Source organism: Callorhinus ursinus, unplaced genomic scaffold, assembly GCF_003265705.2.
Source record: "Callorhinus ursinus isolate GAN/ISIS: 27379988/994484 unplaced genomic scaffold, GSC_fseal_2.0 scaffold33, whole genome shotgun sequence".
Classification (NCBI taxonomy): Eukaryota; Metazoa; Chordata; class Mammalia; order Carnivora; family Otariidae; genus Callorhinus; species Callorhinus ursinus.
This window is the reverse complement of record NW_027397095.1, coordinates 5,769,417-5,792,760: the sequence shown is the minus strand read 5'-3', so window position 1 is coordinate 5,792,760 and position 23,344 is coordinate 5,769,417.

Genomic DNA, 23,344 nt, shown 5'->3' with positions numbered 1-23,344 from the left:
GAGAGGCTGATATTATTAAAGATAATAAATTCTGAAATTCCCATAATTTTCCAATCATTCTATATTTTAAAATGCAAGATTTTAGCTAAAAATCAACATATATGATACTGAGACAAGTTATCCATTTTGTGCTGTGTAATACAGCTCAGAGGAAAAACATTCCATAAAGGTTGCTGGGCACAAAGCTTGGCTTTTATCAGGAGTCAAAAGGCCTGGTGAACTTCATTTGGGAATTCAAAAAATGAGGCATGTTTGCATATATACAAAGGGTAACAAAACAGCATGCCACTAAATGTATGTTTAAGCTGAAATGTTGCCAAGAATTCAATTTGTGAAAATCAAGATGACTGTCAATAAGTATGTCTGACAGGGATGCCTGGGTGGCTCAGTCTGTTGAGCGTCTGACTCTTGATCTCAGCTCAGGTCTTGATCTCAGGGTCATGAGATCTAGCCCTGTGTTGGGCTCCACATTGGGCATGGAGCCTACTTTAAAAAGAAGTGTGTCTGACAAAAATAATCAAACCAAGAGAATGGTCTGTTATTCAATTCCCCAATTTTGTGGGAATTACAACATGCTAAGGCTATTTATTTTTGTGAAGCTGCCCATGGGGAGAAATTCCTGAACATTTCATACATATCTTGGAAATTATTGGTGATACCTTTAGGTTCCACAAAAGAGTAATTTGTACCCATGTCTTTGCTTGTGCTGCTTTGTCAACCTAGTGGTTGTGTCTACCTCAAGGCCCATCTCAAATGTAGTTCCCTTTTCCTGAAAGTAATTGTCCTGGTTCACTTGACTCTCCTCCTCCTCCACAAGCAAATTAATTGCCTCTTATGTATATGTTTACGTGGGCTTTATGCTTATCTCAAATACCAAACCTTTCAAAGAAGTAGTATGGCTTAGAGGTTAAGAATATCGACTTTGGAGATAGGCAGACCTGGATCCAAATTCTAGCTCTACCATTTACTGCATGTGGGATCTTTGGAAAGATGCTCTCTGAGGCTCATATCCCTTAGCAAGAAACATGGATATTTCCAACACCTACTTCATGCTGTTCTCTAAATGCTTTATGCTGCTTGATACCACTAGGCAACATTCTCTGTCAATTCTTCCAGCTTTCTGCATTTTATATGCTTTTATATGCAAATGTAGTCATGTTCTTTCATCTTTTTTGCTTTAATTTTTTTTATTTGAGTATAGTTGATGTGCAATATTACAACAGTTTCAGTTGTACAACACAGTAATTCAACATCTGTATACATTATGCTATACTCACCACAAGTGTAGCTACCATTTGTCACCATATAATACTATCACAATATCACTGACTATATTCCCTATGCTGTACCTTTTATTCCTGTGACTTATTCATTCCATAACTGGAAGCCTGTAACTCCCACTCTCCTCACCCATTCTGCCCATGCCCCCACACCTCCAGCCACTATCAATTTGTTCTCTGTATTTATAGGTCTAATTCTGCTTTTTGTTTATTCATTTATTTTGTTTTTTAGATTCCATATATGAGTGAAATCATATATTTCTCTTTTTCAGTTTGATTTATTTAGTATAATACCCTTTAGGTCTATCTACGTTAGCATAAATGGCAAGATATCCTTTTTGTGTCTGTATAATGTTATATTCTATATACATACCATTTCTTCCCTTTCCTCCCCCAAGGTTTTATTTAAATTCCAACTAGTTTACAGTACAATATTAGTTTCAGGTGTAGAATTTAATGATTCATCACTTACATACATACAGCACCTGGTACTCATCACAAGTGCCCTCCTTAATATCTTCCTTATCCATTCATCTACTGATGAACACTTAGGCTTCACTTTTTTTATTACATGTGTGATTTTTTTTAATTGAAATATATTTGACATATAACATTGTATAAATTTAAGGTATACAATATGGTGATTTGATACATTCAATATTGTAGTATGATTGCCACTGTAGTGATAGTTAGCTTCTCTATCATGTCATATAATTATCATTTATTTTGTGGTGGGAATTATTAAGATCTATTCTCTTAGCAATTTTGACGACTATAATGCAATATTGTTGTCTGTGTTCACTATATTGTACATTAGATCTCCAGGACTTATTTATCTACTAGTTGCAAGTTTGTGCCCTTAAAAATCATCTCACCTATTCTCCTACCCACCAGGTCCTTTTTACCAACATTTTACTGTCTGCTTTTTACAAGATAGGCTTTTGCAGATTCCATATATAACTGATATAATACAGTATTTGTCTTTCTCTGTCTCAGTGATCTCAATGTAATGTCCTCAAAGTCCATCCATGTTGTCACAAATGGCAAAATTTCATTTTTTTCTCATGGCTGAATAATATTCCATTGTACATGTATTTACAACATATTCTTTATAGTTCATCCATTATGAGAACTTAGGTTGTTTACATATCTTGTCTATTGTAGATAATGCTGCAATGAACATGAAAGTATGTGTCTCCTCAATATCTTGTTTTCATTTCCTTTGGGAATATTCCCATAAGAGGAATTGCAGGATCATATGGTAGTTCTATTTTTACTTTTTTGAGGAAACTCCATGTTGCTTTCCATGGTAATTGTACCAATTTACATTCCCACCTACACTATACAAGAATTTCCTTTCCTCCATATCCTTGCTAGATATCTCTTGTCTTCTTGATGATAGCCATTGTAACTGGTATGAGATAATATCCTATTGTGGTTTTGATTTACATTTCCTTGATCAGTAATGATATTCAGCATCTTTTCATGTACCCAATGGTCATATGAATGTCTAATTTGGAAAAAAAATGTCTATTTAGTTCCTCTGCCCATTTTTTAATCGCATTGTTTTATTTGCTGTTGATGTTGTTATTGTTATTATTGAGTTGTATGAGTTCTTTATGTATTTTGGATATTAAACATAATCCTTATCAAAATTTCAATGATATACTTCACAGAATAAAAAATAAAATTCCCTAAAATTTGCATCAAACCACAAAAGACTGAACAGCCAAAGCAACCCTGAGAAAAAACAAAGCCAGAGGCATCACGCTTCCTGGTTTCAAACTTTACCACAAAGCTATAGTAATTAAAACTGTATGGTACTGGCATAAAAATAGATGCATAAACCAATGGAACACACTACAGAGCCCAGAATTAAACCTCCACCTATACTACATTATTACTAACAACTAGCATTTGACAAAGGAGCCAAAAACACCCAGTGAAGAAAGAATAGTCCTGGAAAATCATGGGGGAGGAGCAAGATGGCAGAGGAATAGGAGACCTAAATTTTGTCTGGTCCCAGGAATTCAGCGAGATAGGGATCAAATCATTCTGAACACCTAAGAACTCAACAAGAGATGGAAGAAAAGAATAGCAGCAATGCTCTGAACAGAAAAGCAACCACTTTCTGGAAGGTAAGACATGCAGAAAACTGAATCTGAGGCGTTAGTCAGGAAGATAGATGATGGGGGAGGAGGCCTCTGTCAGCCACTACTGGCAAGTGATAGAGCAGCAGAGCACAAAATCGGAAATTTTAGAAGTCAGCTCTGCTGAGGGACATCGCTCCAGTGGCTAGGCTGGGGGGGGTGGAATCCACACTGGGACAGTGGGGTCTCAGGACCCTCGGGGTCACAGAAAGACCGGGGGTGACTGAGCGTGGCAGAGTTCCCAGGTATCGGAGTGGGGAAGCCGGCTGCAGAGACAGACCTGAAGAGTGGGCTCTCAGCTCGGGGTTGCCATAAACCGTGATCCACGGCACAGTCGGGCCACTGCTCTTCCAGCAGGGACCCAACAAGCGGCAGATCTGGGGAGACTCCCCTTGCTCCCCAGGGAGGCGTGGCGCGGGAGTGCACCACAGGGACCTGCTGGGTTTGGAGACTCAACACAGGGTCGGGTGTCAGAGAAAGAAATGCTCAGTCACAGTCCAGGTGAGCATGAAGTGCAGCCTGAGACCAGGGAGACAGGAGTGACTGACTGCTTTTCTATGAGGACTCACTGAGGAGTGTGGCCATGAGATCTCGGCTCCTCTGGGGTGGAGATTAGGAGGCTGCCATTTTCACTCTCATCTTCCAACGCTGTACAGAAAGCTTGCAGGGAACAAAAGCTCCTGAGAGCAAACCCGAGCAGATTACTTAGCCCAGACCCGGCAAGGGTGGGGCAATTCTGCCTCCAGCAAAGACATTTGAGAACCATGGCAACAGGCCCCTCCCCCAGAAGATCAGCAAAAACAGCCTGCCAAGACCAAGTTTACCGCTCTATGAGAACGGCAGAACTCCAGCACTAGGGGAATATTGCAGATAGAATTCATGGCTTTTTTTCCCATAATTCTTTAGCCTTTCAATGTTAATTTTTTTAACTTCCTTTTTCTTTTTCACTTTTTCAACCAACATCTTACCAATCCCTTTTTTAAAAAATCTTTTTTGTTTTTCATTTATAGAGTCATATTCTATCTCTTCATAGCAGTTAACCTTATTTTTGGTATATAAATATATATAAGGTGTTCTCCCATTAAAATTTTGGGATAGAGTTTCTTCTAACAGAACAAATATAACCGAAATCTCTAGTGCATGGCTTTATTCTAGTCTCCTGCCTAATCACATTCTCTCCCCCCCCTTTTTTTAAATCCTCTTCTTTCTTTTTTCAACCAACTTCTTATAATTTTCATCTTTACATTCATATTCCATCCCTTGATCATATTTGCCCTTATTTTTATACATATATATATTTTTCTTTCATTAAAATTTTGGGAGGCACTTTCTTCTAACCAAAATACGCCCAAATTCTAGTGTGTGGCATTGATCTATGCACCAGCCTAATCATATATGATCATATGCTGTTTTTTTAATTTGTTTTTGTCTTTTTCTTTTCTTTTTTTTTTTCTTTCCCTTTCTTTTCCCCCGGTTTCAGGTCTCTTCTGATTTGTTTAGTGTATAATTACCTGGGGTCATTGTTACCCTGTTAGCATTTTGTTCTCTCATTCATCTATTGTCCTCTGGACAAAATGACAAGACAGAAAAAAATCACCTCAAGAAAAAGAACAAGAGGCAGTACCAACTGCCAGGGACCTATTCAACACAGACATTAGTAAGATGTCAGAACTAGAGTACAGAATGACGATTATAAAGATACTAGCTAGGCTTGAAGAAAGCATGGAAGATACTAGAGACCCCTTTCTGGAGAAATAAAAGAACTAAAATCTACATAAGTCGAAATCAAAAAGGCTATTAATGAGGTGCAATCAAAAATGGAGGCTGTAACTGCTAGGATAAGTGAGGTAGAAGATAGAATTAGTGATATAGAAGACCAAATGATGGAGAATAAAGAAGCTGAGAAAAAGAGAGATATACAACTACTGGATCACGAGGGCAGAATTCGAGAGATAAGTGATACCATAAGACAAAACATTATTAGAATAATTGGGATCCCAGAAAAAGAAGAAAGAGAGGGCCAGAAGGTATATTGGAGCTAATTATAGCAGAGAACTTCCCTAATTTGGGGGAAGGAAACAGGCATCAAAATCCAGGAGGCACCCAGAGAACCCCCTCAAAATCCATAAAAACTGGTCAACACCCCGACATCTAATAGTAAAACTTACGAGTCTCAGAGACAAAGAGAAAATCCTGAAAGCAGCTCAGGACGAGAGGTCTGTAATCTACAGTGGTAGAAACATTAGATTGGCAACAGACCTATCCACAGAGACCTGGCAGGCCAGAAAGGACTGGCAAGATATATTCAGAGCACTAAATAAGAAAAATATGCAGCCAAGAATACTATATCCAGCTAGGCTGTCACTGAAAATAGGAGAGATAAAAAGCTTCTAGGATAAACAAAAAATAAAAGAATTTGCAAACACCAAACCAGCACTACAAGACATATAGAAAGGGGTCCTCTAAGCAAAGAGAGAGCCTAAAAGCAACATTGACCAAAAAGGAACACAGACAATATACAGTAACTGTCACCCTACAGGCAATACAATGGCACTAAATTCACATCTTTCAATAGTGACCCTGACTGTAAATGGGCTAAATGCCCCAATCTAAAGACACAGGCTGTCAGATTGGATAAAAAAACAAGACCCATTGATATGCTCTCTGCAAGAGACTCATTTTAGACTGAAAGTCACCCCCAGATTGAAAGTGAGGGGGTGGGAAACAATTTGCATGCTAATGGACAACAAAAGAAATCTGGGGTGGCAATCCTTATATCAGACAAATTAGATTTTAAACCAACTACTATAATAAGAGACAAGGAAGCAGACTGTATCATACTTAAAGGGTCTCTCCAACAAGAAGCTCTAACAATTGTAAATATCTATGCTACTAGCATGGGAGCAGCCAATAATATAAGCCAATTAATAAAAAAAAAAAAGCAAAGAAACACATCAACAACAATACAATAATAGTGGGGGACTTTAACAGCCCCCACAGTGAAATGGACAGATCATCTAAGCAAAAGATCAACAAGGAAATAAAGACTTTAAATGACACCCTGGACCAAATGGACTTCACAGATATATTCGGAACATTCCATCCTAAAGCAACAGAATACACATTCTGCTCTAGTGCCCATGGAACATTCTCCAGAATAGATCACATCCTAGGCCACAAATCAGGTCTCAACCAGTACCAAAAGTTTGGGATCATTCCCTGCATATTTTCAAACCACAATGCTTTGAAACTAGAACTCAATCACGAGAGGAAAGTCGGAAAGAACTCAAATACATGGAGGCTAAAGAGCATCCTACTAAAGAATGAATGGGTCAACCAGGAAATTAAAGAAGAATGAAAAAAAATCATGGAAACCAATGAAAATGAAAACACAACTGTTCAAAATCTATGGGATGCAGCAAAGGCAGTCCTAAGAGGAAAGTATATAGCAATAAAAGCCTTTCTCAAGAAACAAGAAAGGTCTCAAATATACAACCTAACCCTATACCTAAAGGAGCTGGAGAATGAACAGAAAATAAAACCTAAACCCAGCAGGAGAAGAGAAATAATAAAGATCAGAGCAGAAATCCATGAACTAGAAACCAAAAGGACAGTAGAACAGATCAACAAAACTAGGAGCTGGTTCTTTGAAAGAATTAACAAGATTGATAAACCCCTGGCCAGACTTATCAAAAGAAAAGAGAAAGGACCCAAATAAATAAAATCATGAATGAAAGAGGAGAGATCACAACCAACACCAAAGAAATACAAACAATTATAAGAACATATTATGAGGAACTATATACCAGCAAATTAGATAACCTGGAAGAAATGGATGCATTCCTAGAGATGTATAAACTACCAAAACTGAACCAGGAAGAAAAAGAAAACCTGAACAGACCTATAACCACTAAGGAAATTGAAGCAGTCATCAAAAATTTCCCAACAAACCAGAGCCCAGGGCCAGATGGCTTCCCAGGGGAATTCTACCAAACATTTAAAGAAGAATTAATACCTATTCTTCTGAAACTGTTATAAAAAATAGAAATGGAAGGAAAACTTCCAAACTCATTTTATGAGGCCACCACTACCTTGATCCCAAAACCAGACAAAGACCCCATCAAAAAGGAGAATTACAGACTAATATCCTTGATGAACATGGATGGCAAAATTCTCACCAAAATACTAGCAATAAGATCCAATAGTACATTAAAAGGATTATTCACCATGACCATGTGCAATTCATCCCTGGGCTGCAAGGTTGGTTCAACATCTGGAAATCAATCAATGTGATACAGTACATTAATAAAAGAAAGAACAAGAACCATATAATCCTCTCAATAGATGCAGAAAAAGCATTTGACAAAGTACAGCATCCTTTCTTGACCAAAACTCTTCAGAGTATAGGGATAGTAAGTACATACCTCAATATCATAAAAGCCATCTATGAAAAACTCACAGCGAATATCATTCTCAATGGGGAAAAACTGAGAACTTTCCCCCTAAGGTCAGGAATATAGCAGGGATGTCCACTATCACCACTGTTATTCAACATAGTACTAGAAGTCCTAGCCACACCAATCAGAAACAACAAAGAAATAAAAGGCAACCAAATTGCCAAAGAAGTCAAACTCACACTCTTTGCAGATGATATGATACTGTATGTGGAAAACCCAAAAGACTCTACCCCAAAACTGCTAGAACTCATAGAGGAATTCAGTAAAATGGCAGGATATAAAATCAATGCACAGAAATCGGTGGTATTCCTATACACCAACAACAAGACAGAAGAAAGAGAAATTAAGGAGTCGATCCTATTTACAATTGCACCCAAAACCATAAGATACCTAGGAATAAACCTAAACAAAGAGGCAAGGAATCTGTAGTCAGAAAATTATAGAATACTCAGGAAAGAAATTGAGGAAGACACAAAGAAATGGAAAAACGTTCCATTCCGTGCCCATGGATTGCAAGAAAAAATATTGTGAAGCTGTCAATGCTACCTAGAGCAATCTACACATTCAATGCAATCCCTATCATAACACCATCCACTTTTTTCAAAGAAATGGAACAAAGAATCCTAAAATTTGTATGGAACCAGAAAAGACCCCAAGTAGCCAGAGGAATGTTGAAAAAGAAAAGCAAAGCCGGTGGCATCACAATTCCGGACTTCAAACTCTATTACAAAGCTGTAATCATCAAGGCAGTATGGTACTGGCACAAAAACAGACACAAAGATCAATGGAACAGAATAGCGAGCCCAGAAATGGACCCTCAACTCTATGGTCAACTAATCTTTGACAAAGCAGGAAAGAATATCCAATGGAAAAAAGACAGTCTCTTCAACAAATGGTGTTGGGAAAATTGGACAGCCACATGCAGAAGAATGAAACTGGACCATTTCCTTACACCACACACAAAAATAGACTCAAAATGGATGAAAGACCTCAATGTGAGACAGGAGTCCATCAAAATACTAAGGGAGAACACAGCAGCCACTTCTTCGACCTCAGCCACAGCAACTTCTTCCTAGAAACATCGCCAAAGACAAGGGAAGCAAGGGCCAAAATGAACTACTGGGACTTCATCAAGATAAAAACCTTTTGCACAGCAAAGGAAACAGTCAACCAAACCAAAAGACAACTGACAGAATGGGAGCAGATATTTGCAAATGACATATCAGATAAAGGGCTAGTATCCAAAATCTTAAAGAACTTCTTAAACTCAACACTCAAAGAATAAAGGATCCAATCAAGAAATGGAATGCAAGCTGGTGCAGCCACTCTGGAAAACAGTATGGAGGTTCCTCAAAAAGTTGAAAATAGAGCTACCATATGACCCAGCAATTGCACTACTGGGTATTTACCCCAAAGATACAAATGTAGGGATCCAAAGTGGTACGTGCACCCCAATATCTATAGCAGCAATATCCACAATAGTCAAACTATGGAAAGAGCCAAGATGTCCATCAACAGATGAATGGATAAAGAACATGTGGTTTGTTTATACACACACACACACACACACACACACACACACACACACACACACACAATGGAATATTATGCAGTCATCAAAAGGAATGAAATCTTGCCATTTGCAACAACATGGATGGAACTGGAAGGTATTATGCTGAGCGAATAAGTCAATCAGAGAAAGGCATGTATCATATGACCTAACTGATATGAGGAATTCTTAATCTCAGGAAACAAACTGAGGGTTGCTGGAGTGGGGGTGGGGTGGGAGAGATGGGGTGGCTGGGGGATAGACATTGGGGAGGGTATGTGCTATGGTGAGCGCTGTGAATTGTGCAAGACTGTTGAATCACAGATCTGTACCTCTGAAACAAATAATGCAATATATGTTAGGAAAAAAAAAAGAAGATAACAGGAGGGGAAGAATGAAGGGGGGAAAATCGGAGGGGGAGATGAACCATGAGAGATGATGGACTCTGAAAAACAAACTGAGGGTTCTAGAGGGAGGAGGGTGGGGGTATGGGTTAGCCTGGTGATGGGTATTAAAGAGGGCACATTCTGCGTGGACCACTGGGTGTTATGTACAAACAATGAATCATGGAACACTACATCACAAAGTAGTGATGTAATGTATGATGATTAACATAACAATAAAAAATTTAAAGAAAAATAAAATAAAATAAAATGAGATTTAAAATTTTAAAAAAAGGATGTGGTGTATATATACAATGGAATATTAGCAGCCTTCAAAAGGAATGAATTCTTGCCATTTGGAATGATGTGGATGGAACTGGAGGGTATTATGCTGAGCGAAATAAATCAATCAGAGAAAGACATGTATCATATGACCTCACTGATATGAGGAATTCTTAATCTCAGGAAACAAACTGAGGGTTGCTGGAGTGGTGGGGGTGGGAGGGATGGGGTGGCTGGGTGATAGACATTGGGGAGGGTATGTGCTATGGTGAGCACTGTGAATTGTGTAAGACTGTTGAATCACAGACCTGTACCTCTGAAACAAATAATGCATTGTATGTTAAAAAGAAGAAGAAGAAGATAGCAGGAAGGGAAAAATGAAGGGGGGGAAATCCGAGGGGGAGATGAACCATGAGAGACTATGGACTCTGAGAAACAAACTGAGGGTTCTAGAGGGGAGGGGGGTGGGGGGATGGGTTAGCCTGGTGATGGGTATTAAAGAGGGCATGTACTGCATGGAGTTATATGCAAACAATGAATCATGGAATACTACATCAAAAATTAATGATGTAATATACGGTGATTAACATAACATAATAAAAAAATGAAACTCAAAAAAAGGAAAGAATAGTCCCCTCAACAAATGGTAATGGGAAATACCATTTTTTTCATGTACTTAACTTTAATTGCTGTATAATATTTTATTTGTGAATGTACCAAAATGTATTTATACATTCTACTATTGATGGTATTTGAGAGATTTTCAGGTTTTGATTATTATGTATAGAGCTACTTGAACAATCTGGTACATATCTTTTGGTAAACATATGTTCACTTTTCTGTTGTATATATACCTAGGGATAGAACTGCTGAGTCATAGCATAGCATATATTCAAATTAATAGTGCCGGAAGTTTTCCAAAACAGGTGCACCAACTTACACTCATCCTAGAAAAGTAGGTGCATTCCAGTTACTCTACATCCTTACCAACACTTGGCATTATCAGGGTTTTTCTTCCTTAGCCATTCTGGAAGGTAGACTGCACTTTAATAGATGGAAAATAGAGAGATATAGGATATATCCAAGAACAACAAATAAAGGCATTTATTTGGGGAAAAGTAAAACTATTTCATGTTTGTACCTCACTGAATTCATACTATGTAATAAATCAGTTACATTTTCTTAAGCGTTGGTATTACTTCTATACTGATTACACTCAGAGAGCAGTAACCATATGTTGCCATTTGGCAACTTACATGGAGCCTGAATCATGTTAGGCATTCAATATTTGTTAAATGAATGAATAAATGCTGAAGACCTCCTGTTATAAGAGACTTATTTCAACCAATGGCTGTAAAAAGCAAAGAATGGAAGTACTTCATAGAGCAATAGAGTTTTTTTTTACTTAAAAAAAGGTTTTGAGTGTAGCTGACATACAATGTTACATTAGTGTCAAGCATACAACATAGTGATTTGACAAGTTTATACATTATGCTATGTTCACCATAAGTGTAGCTACCATCTGTCACCATACAATGCTATTACAATATCATTGACTGTATTCCCAGTTGTGCCGTTTTTTCATGTGACTTATTCATTCCATAGCTAGAAGCCTGTAACTCCCACTCCCCTTCACCCATTTTGCCCATCTGTCTACTGCTTTCCCTTCTGGCAACCATCAGTTTGTTCTCTATTTATAGGTCTGATTTTTACTTTTTGTTTATTCACTTATTTTTTAGATTCCACATATGAGTAAAACCATTTAGTATTTGTCTTTCTCACTCTGACTTATTTCCCTTGGCATTATATCCTTTAGGTTCATCCATGGTCACAAATGGCACAATCTCATTCATTTTTATAGCTGCAAAGTATACTGTATCTTCCTTATCCAGTTGCATATCAATAGGCACTTGGGTTTCTTCTGTATCTTGGTTATTGTAAATAATGCTGCAATAAACATAGGGGTGCACATATCTCTTCAAATTAGTGTTTTCATTTTCTTTAGGTAAATGCCCAGTAGTGGAATTCTTGTATCACATTTCTAGCTTTAATTTTGTGAGGAAACTATATATTGTTTTCCACAATGGCTATACAAATTCACATTCCCACCAAGAGTGCACAGGGCTCCCTTTTTCTCCACATCCTCACCAACATTTGTTATTTCTTCTCTTCTTTATTTTAGTCATTCTGACAAGTGTAAGGTATTATCTTTTTGTGGTTTTGACTTGCATTTCACTGATGATCAGTGATATTGAACATTTTTTTCATGTGTATATTGGCCATCTATATGTCTTCTTTGGAAAAATGTCTATTCAGGCCCTCTGTCCATTTTTAAATTGGATTACTTGGGTTTTTTTTTTCAAAGATTTTATTTATTTGACAGAGAGAGACACAGCGAGAGAGGGAACACAGGGGGGGAGAGGGAGAAGCAGGCTTCCCGCCAAGCAGGGAGCCGGATGCGGGGCTTGATCCCAGAACCCTGGGATCATGACCTGAGCCGAAGGCAGACGCTTAATGACTGAGCCACCCAGGCGCCCCTGGGTTGTTTTTTTTTTGTTGTTGATGTTGAGTTATATATGTTCCTTATGTATTTTGGATATTAACCCCTTATGGGATCTATCATTTGCAAATTTCTTCTCCCATTTAGTAGGTTGGGTTTTTTTTATTCTTTTTATGATTTCCTTCAATGTGCAAAAGTTTTCCATTTTGATGTAATCCCAATAGCTTATTTTTGTTTTTGCTTCTCTTGCTTTCAGAGATCTATCTAGAAAAATGTTGCTATGGCTGATGTCAGAGAAATTATTGCCTGTGTTCTCTTCTAGAATTTTTATAATTTCAGGACTTATGTGTAGGTCTTTAATACATTTTGAGTTTACTTCTGTGTATGGTGTTAGAAAGTAGTTCAGTTTCATTCTTTTACATGTTGCTGCCCAGTTTTCCCAGCACCATTTATTGATAAGACTGTCTTTTCCCCATTGTAGATTCTTGACTTCTTTATTTTATATTAATTGACCATATAAGCATGTGTTTATTTCTAGGCTCTCTATTCTGACTTATTGCTCTATGTGTCTATTTTTGTGCCAGGATGATACTAGTTTGATTACTACAGCTTTGTAGTATATCTTGAAATCTGGAATTGTAATACCTCCAGCTTTGTTTTTCTTTCTCAAGATTGCTTTGGTTATTTGAGGTCTTCTGTGATTCCATACAAATTTTAGAATTATTTGTTCTAGTTTTGTGAAAAATGCTGTTGGAATTTTGATAGGGATTGCACTGAATATATAGATTGCTTTGGGTAGTATGAACATTTCAATATTAATTCTTCCAATCCATGAGCATGGACAATCATTCCATTTGTTTGTGCTATTTTCAATTTATTTCCTTGGTGTTCTAGTTTTCAGAGTACATTTTTTTTTACCTCTTTGGCTAAATTTATTCCTAGGGATTTTATTCTTTCTGGTGCAACTGTAAATGGAGTTGTTTTCTTAATTTCTCTGTCTGCTACCTTGTTATTATTGTACAGAAACAATATCAATCTCTGGGTATTAATTTCACATCCTGTGACTTTACTGAATTCATTACTTCTAGTAGTTTTTTGGTAGAGTTTTTAAGATTTTCTATGTATAGTTTCATGACATCTGCAAATAGTAACAGTGAACTTCTTTATCAATACAGATGCTTCTTATTTCTTTTTCTTGTCTGATTGCTGGAGCTAGGACGCCAATGAGTGTGATGGATATGAGTGGTAAGAGTGGACATCCTTATCTTGTTTCTGATTTTAGAGGAAAAGCTCTCAATTTTTCACCATTGAGTCTGATGTTAGCTGTGGTTTTTTTCACATATGGTCTTTATTATATTAGGGTATGTTCCCTCTAAACCCTCTTTGTTGAGTTTCTATCATGAATGGATGTTGATTGTGTCAAATGTTTTTTCTTCATCCATTGAGATGATCATATGATTTTTATCCTTCATTTTGTTGTGGTGTATCACATTGATTGATTTGGAAATGTTGAACCATTCTTGCATCTCCAGAATAAATTTCCCATGATCATGGTGAAGGATCTTGTTGAATACAGTTTGCTAACATTTTGTTGAGTTTTGTTGAGTATTTTTGCATCTATGTTCAGCAGGGATATTAGGCTGTAGTCCCCTGCTATTATTGTATTACCATCAATTTCTCTTTTTATGTCCATTAATATTTGCCTCATGTATTTAGGTGCTCTAGTGTAAGGTGCATAGATATTTACAACTGTTACATCCACTTCTGGATTAATCCCTTTTTAAAGCTTATTTTGCCTGATATGAGTATTCCTACCCTGGCTTTTTTTTCCCACTTCCATTTGCATGGTAAATAAACGCATCTCCATCCCTCTGCTTTCAGTCTGTACATGTCTTTAGGTCTGAAATGAGTCTCTTGTAGGCAGCAAATAGATGGGCCTTGTTTTTTTTATCCATTCTGCCACCCTATGTCTTTTGATTGGAGCATTTAGACCATCTACATTTGAAATAATTATAGATAGGTATGTACTTATTGACATTTGTTATTTGTTTTCTGGTTGTTTTTGTAGTTCTCTGTTCCTTTCTTCTTCTCTTGCTCTCTTTGTTTGTGATTGATGAGCTTCTTTAATGTTATGTTTAGCTTTCTATTTATTTTTTGTGTATCTATTATAGGTTTTGGGATTGCCATTATCATGCGGTTCATATATAACATCCTAAGTATACAGTATCCTATACCCTGTAATTTGATGTCAGTTCAATTTGATGGGAATTTAAGTTCAAACACATTTAAGAATGTTTTTCTCTTTTTTTTTACTCCCTCCATGTTTTATGTATATGCTATCATATTTTGTATCTTTTTATTCATAATTTCCTTACTTGTAATTATGGCCATTTCTTTTCCATGTAAAGTTCCTTAACATTTCTTATAAGACTGGATTAGTGATGATAAACTCCTTTATCTTTTGTTTGGGAAACTGTTTATTTCTCCTTCAAATCTAGATGATAACCTTGGTGGGTAGAGTATTCTTGGATATGGGTTTTTTTTTTTCCTTTCAGCACTTTGTATATATCATGTCACTTACTTCTGGCCTACAAAATTTCTGCTGAAAATTCAGCTGATAGCCTTATAGTGTTTCCTTTGAAAATAATTTTTTGCTCCTCTCTTGCTGCTTTCAAGATTCTCTCTTTATCTTTAATCTTTTACATTTTAATTACTATATTTCGTGCTGTGGCCCTCCTTGGGTTCATCTTGTTCCACACTCTGTGTTTCATGGGCTTAGATGTCTACCTCCTTCCCTAGCTTAGGGAAGTTTTCAGCTATTATTTCTTCAAATAAATTTTCTACTCCTTTCTCTTCTTCTGGGACCCCCACAATGCAAGTATTTGCATGATATTGTCCAAGAGAGCCCTTAGCCTATCCTCATTTTTAAAACTTCTCTTTCTGCTGTTTAGCTTGTGTGCTTTCTATTACCCAATCTTTCAGATTGCTGATATATTCTTCTCCAACCACTAATCTACTGTTGATACACTCTAATGTATTGTTTATTTCCATTATTATATTCTTCAACTCCATTTTTTCTAAGGAGAAATAGAGTATTAAAGGATATAGGAAGAAGAAAATAAATAGTGAACACAAAGGTGAAAAGATGAAAATGGGAGACATGTAAAGGAGAAAGAAGAGAGCAAAGTCTGAAAAAGTTGACCAAGGGCTCTACATTTAATAGCATGGTATAGAGAAAGCCCTGTTACCAGAGCAACAAAGAGGTATCTGCAAGATACTGAAAGTCTTAGAAAAAGAGAGAAGCAGACAACAACAACAACAACACCCTAGACAGAGCCTTCAAAAACTCAAGGTCCATGGCATTTTCTACTTAAAATATGCATGGCCTTAACCAGGCCTAAGTTTCAGCCAGAGCTGCTTTCCAATCTCCCAGTACAATCCAAACTGAAGATTTTCCCATTCCATTTGCTACTGAGACATTTGCTTCCCTTTAAATCAATAGCTCAAATCCACAGTGTCACAGGCCCACCCAATTCCATGCCAGCCTGAGTCATATCAGCAAGCAGAGTTTGACGCTGACCTTTTCATATTCGGTGTTTGACTGCCTGGCCCATAAGTGGGTCTAATTTGTCTCTGTTTACAACTTCACTAAGCTGCAAAGAGGGGACCGTCAGTCAAAATACCAAAAGCTAAAAGGTCACAGAAGACAGCTTACTATTTGCCGATGATTTTTAATCATTCACTCTGCAATACACCCAAGACTCTACAGTTAATTCCATTTGTTATTGACAGAAAGAATTTCACCCAGCCTTCATTTCTAGGATTTAACAGAAACCAGAGACAAATACCATAGAATTTCAGTATATTATGGGGATTGGGGATGATTCAATTCAATTCACCAGGCTTTTCTCCAGTACCTTTAACATGCCCAGCAATGTGTTGATTATTATGGGAACACAAAAGAAGCAAAAATGATGCACATTACTTTACTGAGTTTTAAGAAAGTATGTAGAGACAAGGCATACCCATATAACTCACATCTTCTCAAGCTCTTCAGAGCCTGTGGGTATTAAATGAAGTCACCAAAGCACATTGAATAGATTGAATGAAATCTAATACTGTCTTAGAATCAAACACTCTGTATCCCTCTAAAACAGGGTTTCTCAACCTCAGCACTATTGACATTTGGAGCCAGATAATTCATTGTGGGGAGCTGTCCTGTCCATTTTAAGATATTTAGCAGCATCCCTAGCCTCTCCTCACCAGATGCTAGTAGCACCTCTCCCAGTTGTGACAACCAAAATAGGCTCCAGATATTGCCAAACATCCCTTGTAGGGCAAAATCATCCCTTGTTAAGAACCACTGCTCTAAAAAAGGAAATAGATTTATATTTGTTGACATATTATTAGTGAAAAGTGAAAGATGCAGAAGATTCTCTCATATATATATGAAAAAATCTTCTATATCTTAGGCTTTTCACTAATATATAATATCATGTATATGTATATGTTTTGTATACGTATATGTATATAGAAAGCCTAAACCAATGACTCTTAACCCTGTCAACACATTATAATTACTGGAGGAACTTTTAAAAAATCTCTGGAGGTAAGACCTGGGCACTGGAATTTTTTTTCAAAGTTCCTCTGGTGCTTCTATTATTATTCAACCAGGGTTGTAACTACCCAGAGACCTGTTAAAACACAAATAGCACAGCCACATCTCTGGAGTTTCTAAATCAGTAAATCTGGAATGAGGCCAGGTAATTTACATTTCTAACAAGTTCCCAGGTGATGCACATAGTGCCAGTCCAGGCACCACACTGAGAACCACTGATCTAGAAGGATATACCCCAAATTATTGACAGTGCTCTTTTCATCTCTTAAATGGAATTGTAGAGAAGAGGAAAAGGGACAGCTCTATTCCTGATCTTATATTCTTCTGTATTGTTCCAGAGTTTATGATAGCCATGTATTGCTTTTATAATAGTTTTTAAATTTCCAAAACTAAAGAGCACATTACCAATATCTGAAACCTCCTTTATGTTTCTTCTAATTGCCTCCCTATTCTTTCACCAAAGAGATTTACAAAGAGTCAATCTCTTTTACTATCCTGAATATTTTGTTAATCATTCTCTCACTTTTTAAAAGTAGTTTTATCACTCAAATCCATATCCCTAAAAAATACATGACTTAATTTTATCAATTTTAAACATTACAAAACTAAAATTATACTATCTGTATTTATCTAGGGCATGCTATTTTTTTGATAAATGCCATGATTTTTAGATGTACCTATGTTGATGTGTATAGCTGTGGCTTACTCATTTTTCATTCATTGCATGATTTTCCCCAATATATTTATACATATTATATGTACACTCATATTTTTCCAGGTTTTTCCACTTACAAACAATGCTACTATGAACATTCATGTACATGCACATGTTTGCATTTACTGGGTAAAAAAATTATACCAATTCATATTCCCAACAACAGTAGATTATGGTTCCCATTATGTCATATCTTCACCAATACTTGATATTAACTGGTTATAATTATTTCTCATTTGATTATTGCAAAATGAGATCTCTTTGCTGTTTTAACTTGCATCTCCATGATACAAGTTAGTTTCTAAAGGAAATAACTTTATGCTTCAATCAGATATGTGTAATATTAGAAGTACAAATATTTAACTCTCTAACAAACTCCTTGGGGCACTCTTCACAAATACCCATAGGTGGGAAGGAATGAATCCTGTGTTTGCTGACCAAGGGCTTAATGAATTCAATTACATAATAATTATATTGACCATATGTCTGCTTTGAGTATTTTAAGTATTTTAAGTTAATTTCACATTCATTTCACAGAAGAGACAATGGAAACTGAGTTTTAACAAATCTTTCCCAATCACACCACTGGCTTTTTGACAAAGATGGGGCCACAAAATAATTAAAAGGCAAAACTAAAAGCAAGCTTGAAATTTGCCTCTCCCAACCCTTCACTTTTGAATAGAAAAAAACATAGAAAATAGCATAGAAGTGACTTATTCAAGGTCATATAGCCAGTTTATAGTTGAGCTGAAAATAGAATACAAATCCAGTCATCTTTTTTAGTATACCCCAACCCTCTGAGAATAAGCCTGTGAAAGCAATTCAGGATGGAAATCTATGACATGGGGATGGGGATGGATAAAAGAAATGGGCCTTAGAAACAGGAAGTTAATCAGTAGGCTCAGGACAAAAAGGCCCTTGCCCTGGAATGCTTTTGACATCATTGAGAGATGGTCTCAATGTTCCTGTCCACAGTTGAGGTACTAAACCCCCAGGAGTGTACCAAGTTAGACTGATCAATGAAGGATCATGCTTTCTAATGGGGAAGTCACCAGCTATAGAGCAACTGGCCAGCCACCTTGATGTGGGTTTTCAAAAGTCATTGTTTTAAAGCAGGCACCATTGCACTGGCTGAAAATACCTCAGTCAGATTATCATGCTCTTAATTAGCCATGCATGATGGCAATCAATTAAGGATGGCATAAAAGCCAATAGAAATAATGCAACTCTCATTAGGGATTTCTCATTTGTTATATGAGTGTATCTACTGGGTGAGTTCCCATTAAAGCAAACTGGGGCCTATTATTTAAGCTATTTCAGGAGAGTGCTAGGTTATCTTTCCATTTGACATTTATTGTACCTGGCATAAAGGTTAAAAACAATTATGTTCATTTGGAATATTTATTATCTTATGATATTCAAGCAGGGACATTATGTTTGTTTTCTTCTCCTTATCAAAGCTGGTCAAGGAGAGACTTTTTAATGAGCTTGAGCTAAATAGGAAGGAAATTTTCCCTTTCCTGCATTCAGAGAGATAAACCTGGAAATAAACCTGGTAATAGAGATACTCTGTAAAAGATTTAGCTCTGAGACTTATTATTTATCATTTGCATATTGCTGCAGCTGCACATGCATTGGGCCAGTTTCCACTGTCTGAAAGAGTCATATTAGCATTCCCCAAGAGAGCACAATCAAATTGGGATTTAGAGGGGAGTTAGAGGAAGTTAGAGGGCCTGGCTTCAAGACCTTGCTCTTCTACCAACTTCCTGTATGACTTTGACAACTCCATCCTTCCAGTTACTCAGGCCAAAAAACCTTGACTCCTCTCTTTCTCTTATACCCTGTAGTCAAGCCTTTAGCAAATCTTGTTTGGTTCTACCTTCAAAATAAATCCAGAATTTGATAACTTCTCATTTCATCCACTGCTACCAAGATGGTCCAAGCCAACATCATCTCTAGGCTAGATTACTATCATAGCTTCATAACTGGTTTGATTAGTCAGGGTTCTCCAGAGAAACAGAACCAATAGGAAATATATAAGATATACAGAAAGAAGCATATTATGAGGGATTGGCTTACTTGATTATGGAGGTTGAGAAGTTGTATGATCTGCCATCTGTAAGCTGGAGGCCCAGGAATGCTGGTGGTGTAGTTCCAGTCCAAGCCTGAAGACTTGAGAACCAGAGGGCCAGTGGTGTATGTCTCAGACTAAATTTGAAGGTCTGAGAATCAGAAGTGCCAATGTCTGAGGGCAGAAGATGAATGTCTTAGCTCAAGCAGAGAAAGTAAATTTGCCCTTCTTCTCTTTTGTTCTATTCAGGCCCTCAACCGATTGGATGATGCCTACTACAATGATGAGAGCAAATCTTTACTCAGTCTACCAATTCAAATGCCAGTCTCTTCCCAGGGCACTCTCACAGATACATCTAGAAATAATTTTTTTACCCTCTAATCTGGGTATGCCTTAGCCAAGTTGGCAAATAAAATTAACCATCACATTGATCTTTTACTTTCACTTTCACCCCCCATCTTCAACAATGGAGCTAAAATTTTAATCCTAGTCAGATGTCACTTCTCTGCTCAAAATCTGCATCTATCCCTCATTTTACTCATAGTTTTCCAATGGCATTATAAACCCAATGGCATCTGGTATTCCATTACCTCACTTCCTTCATCTCTTACTACCTTCCTCCTCACTCACTTTACTTCAGTTTGTCTGTTGCTGGAACATGTCTGCTCAGGCTTTTCATGAACAGTTCCTTCTGCCTGAAAATGTTTTCTCCTGGGTGTATCGAAGGCTCACCCCACCCTTTTGAAATCTTTTCTAAAATTTCACCTTCTCAATGAAGCCGACTTTCATCACCTTATTTGACTCCACCTCACACTCCCGATTCCCCTTTAACCTGTTATCCATTTGTTAGTCTTTTTCCATGGCATTATAAATTGCTAACATTAAGATGTAAGCATAATTGTTAGTATAATTAGTCTGCATTTTTTATCTGTTTTGTTCGCTGATGTATCTCAAGTGCCTTCAGTAGTGCCTAATATAAAGTAAGGTAGTTATTTGCCTAACTTAATGATATTTCTCCAATTTGGACTTCAATTTCTCCATCTGCATAATGATATAGTTGAACTAGTCCAGAGGTCAGCAAACTTTTTTCTGTAAAGGGACAAATAGTTAAGTATTTTTGCAGCCATCCAGTCTCTGTCACAACTATTCAACTCTGCCACTGTAGCATGAAAGCAGCCATAGACAATACATAAATGAATGGGGCATGGCTGTTCCAATTACAATTTATTTACAAAAACAGGCAGAGGGCCAGATTTGATCCCAAGACATAGTCTGCCAACACCTGAACTAGATGATCTTTAAGAGCTAATTTGATTCTGATCTGTGGCTTTGGCATATGAAGGAACAGATTTGTTGTTATGAGATTTCTTTTTCTGTCTTTCATGTCACAACACATAAAAACTACCTACCCTGCTTGTTATTAGACTTGGACAGCCCTACAAAGAAAACAGGATAAACTAAGCAAAGTGCCAGGATGCCAAACCACTAAACAGTATTTTATGTGCTTAAGTCACTATCTCCTTTCTAGAAGATAAAAATATTATCAGCTTCCTCAGTGGTTTCCTTCATAGCACACCACATGCTGGTACATAATCATCAAGGGGAGGTTCCTACTAGATAATGCACCTGTAGAGTAAAGAATGTAACCTTGCTCAGGAAGAGGTCTGGCCTTTGTGCTTGGTTTCTGGGAGGTAATCTCTAAGCCCCTGGAATATCATGCCTGATAAGAGTATCTTTGTTTACCTGGGGGCCTTGGCCACTGGACAGACTAACAGTGTGATTTATGACAGGGACTTTGGGCCTTGCAGTGGACACTTTACCTCAAGAGGGAATGCAGACTAAAGGTCCTCTATGAATTATCAGTTCTAACTCTGGAGGGCCTGGAAACTAAGGGTCCATCATGTGGGCAGACAAACATGGAGCCCTAATAAAATCTAGACACCAAGACTCAGGCTAGCTTCCCTGGATGAAAATACTCTGTGCATATTATAACATATTGATGCTGATAAAATAATGCTGCCAATGACGCCATGGGAAAGGACAAATGGAAGCTCTGTATTTGCAGCTTTCCTGGACTCTGCCTCATGTATCTCTTTCTTTGAATGATTTTAATCTTAATCCTTTCCCTGTAATAACTCATAATCTTTACTACAATAGCTTTCAGTGAGTTCTGTGAATCCCTTTAGCAAATCATTGAGAGTGGTTTTGGAACCCCTCAAACTTGCAGTTGACATCAGAAGTGAGGGCAGATGGGTTAGCCTGGTGGTAGGTATTAAAGAGGGCATGTACTGAATGGAGCATTGGTTGTTATACGCAAACAATGAATCATGGAACACTACATCAAAAACTAATGATGTAATGTATGGTGATTAACATAACAAAATAAAAACAAAACAAAACAAAAAAAGAAGTGAGGGCAGTTCTGTGGACTATGTTCCTTCAAACTCTACAGTAATCTATTCTCTTAGCCAAGGAAAGGGGAAGATCTTTCTTAAACTTCACCTGCCCTCTCACCCTCAGGTCCTAAGGTCCTGATATTGAGGTCATGATATAGTAATGCAGGATCTCTGATTGACCGGTAGCCACCAAAGGAGATCTTGGGGGCATGTATCCCAGCATTATATCACAGAAGCAGATTTAGCCAGATCTAGGTGTTTTCATTCATTCTCATTCTCTCATTCAACCTCTCTCTTTCTCCAACCCCCCACCCCACCACCTTTATTCCTCCATTTCTCCCTCTCTATTTTTCTTAAGGTCGATTAGGCCATTTAAAGTACCACATTAATACAGCCAAACTCAACTGTTTATCCACCCCAAACATCTGAAAAATATGTACTATTGGAAATGTCTATCAATTAAGGAACAATTGAATAAAATAATCACTTAATGCAATTTAGACTTTAATATGATGTTTATGGTGTTTTTTATGACATGGAGAAATAATTCTAGCTTACTGGGGCAATGCAGAATTGGAAGTTTATATATAGTGCATCAACTGTGTATGTTTACATATATTTATATAATGCAAATAAAAATGAAGGAAATAAAACTATTAACAGTAATTATGTCCAGTTTTAGGATTATAAATTATTTATTTTATTTTATATATTTTCCAAATTTTTAGCCTTTGCTACTTTTACAGACATAAAATTTTATTTTACAAAGTAGAAAGCTTATTGATGTCCACAAGGAAGACAGTACCTGTCAGTGGCACAAATCCTTTCCCCTTTAGGAGACATATCACATAGTGTGATATGTTCTGGTCAGCTACTAGTGTGTCTGCTTTTGGAGGGTCAGGGGCCATGTCTCTTTCCTTCACTCTTGAATCCCTATCACCTC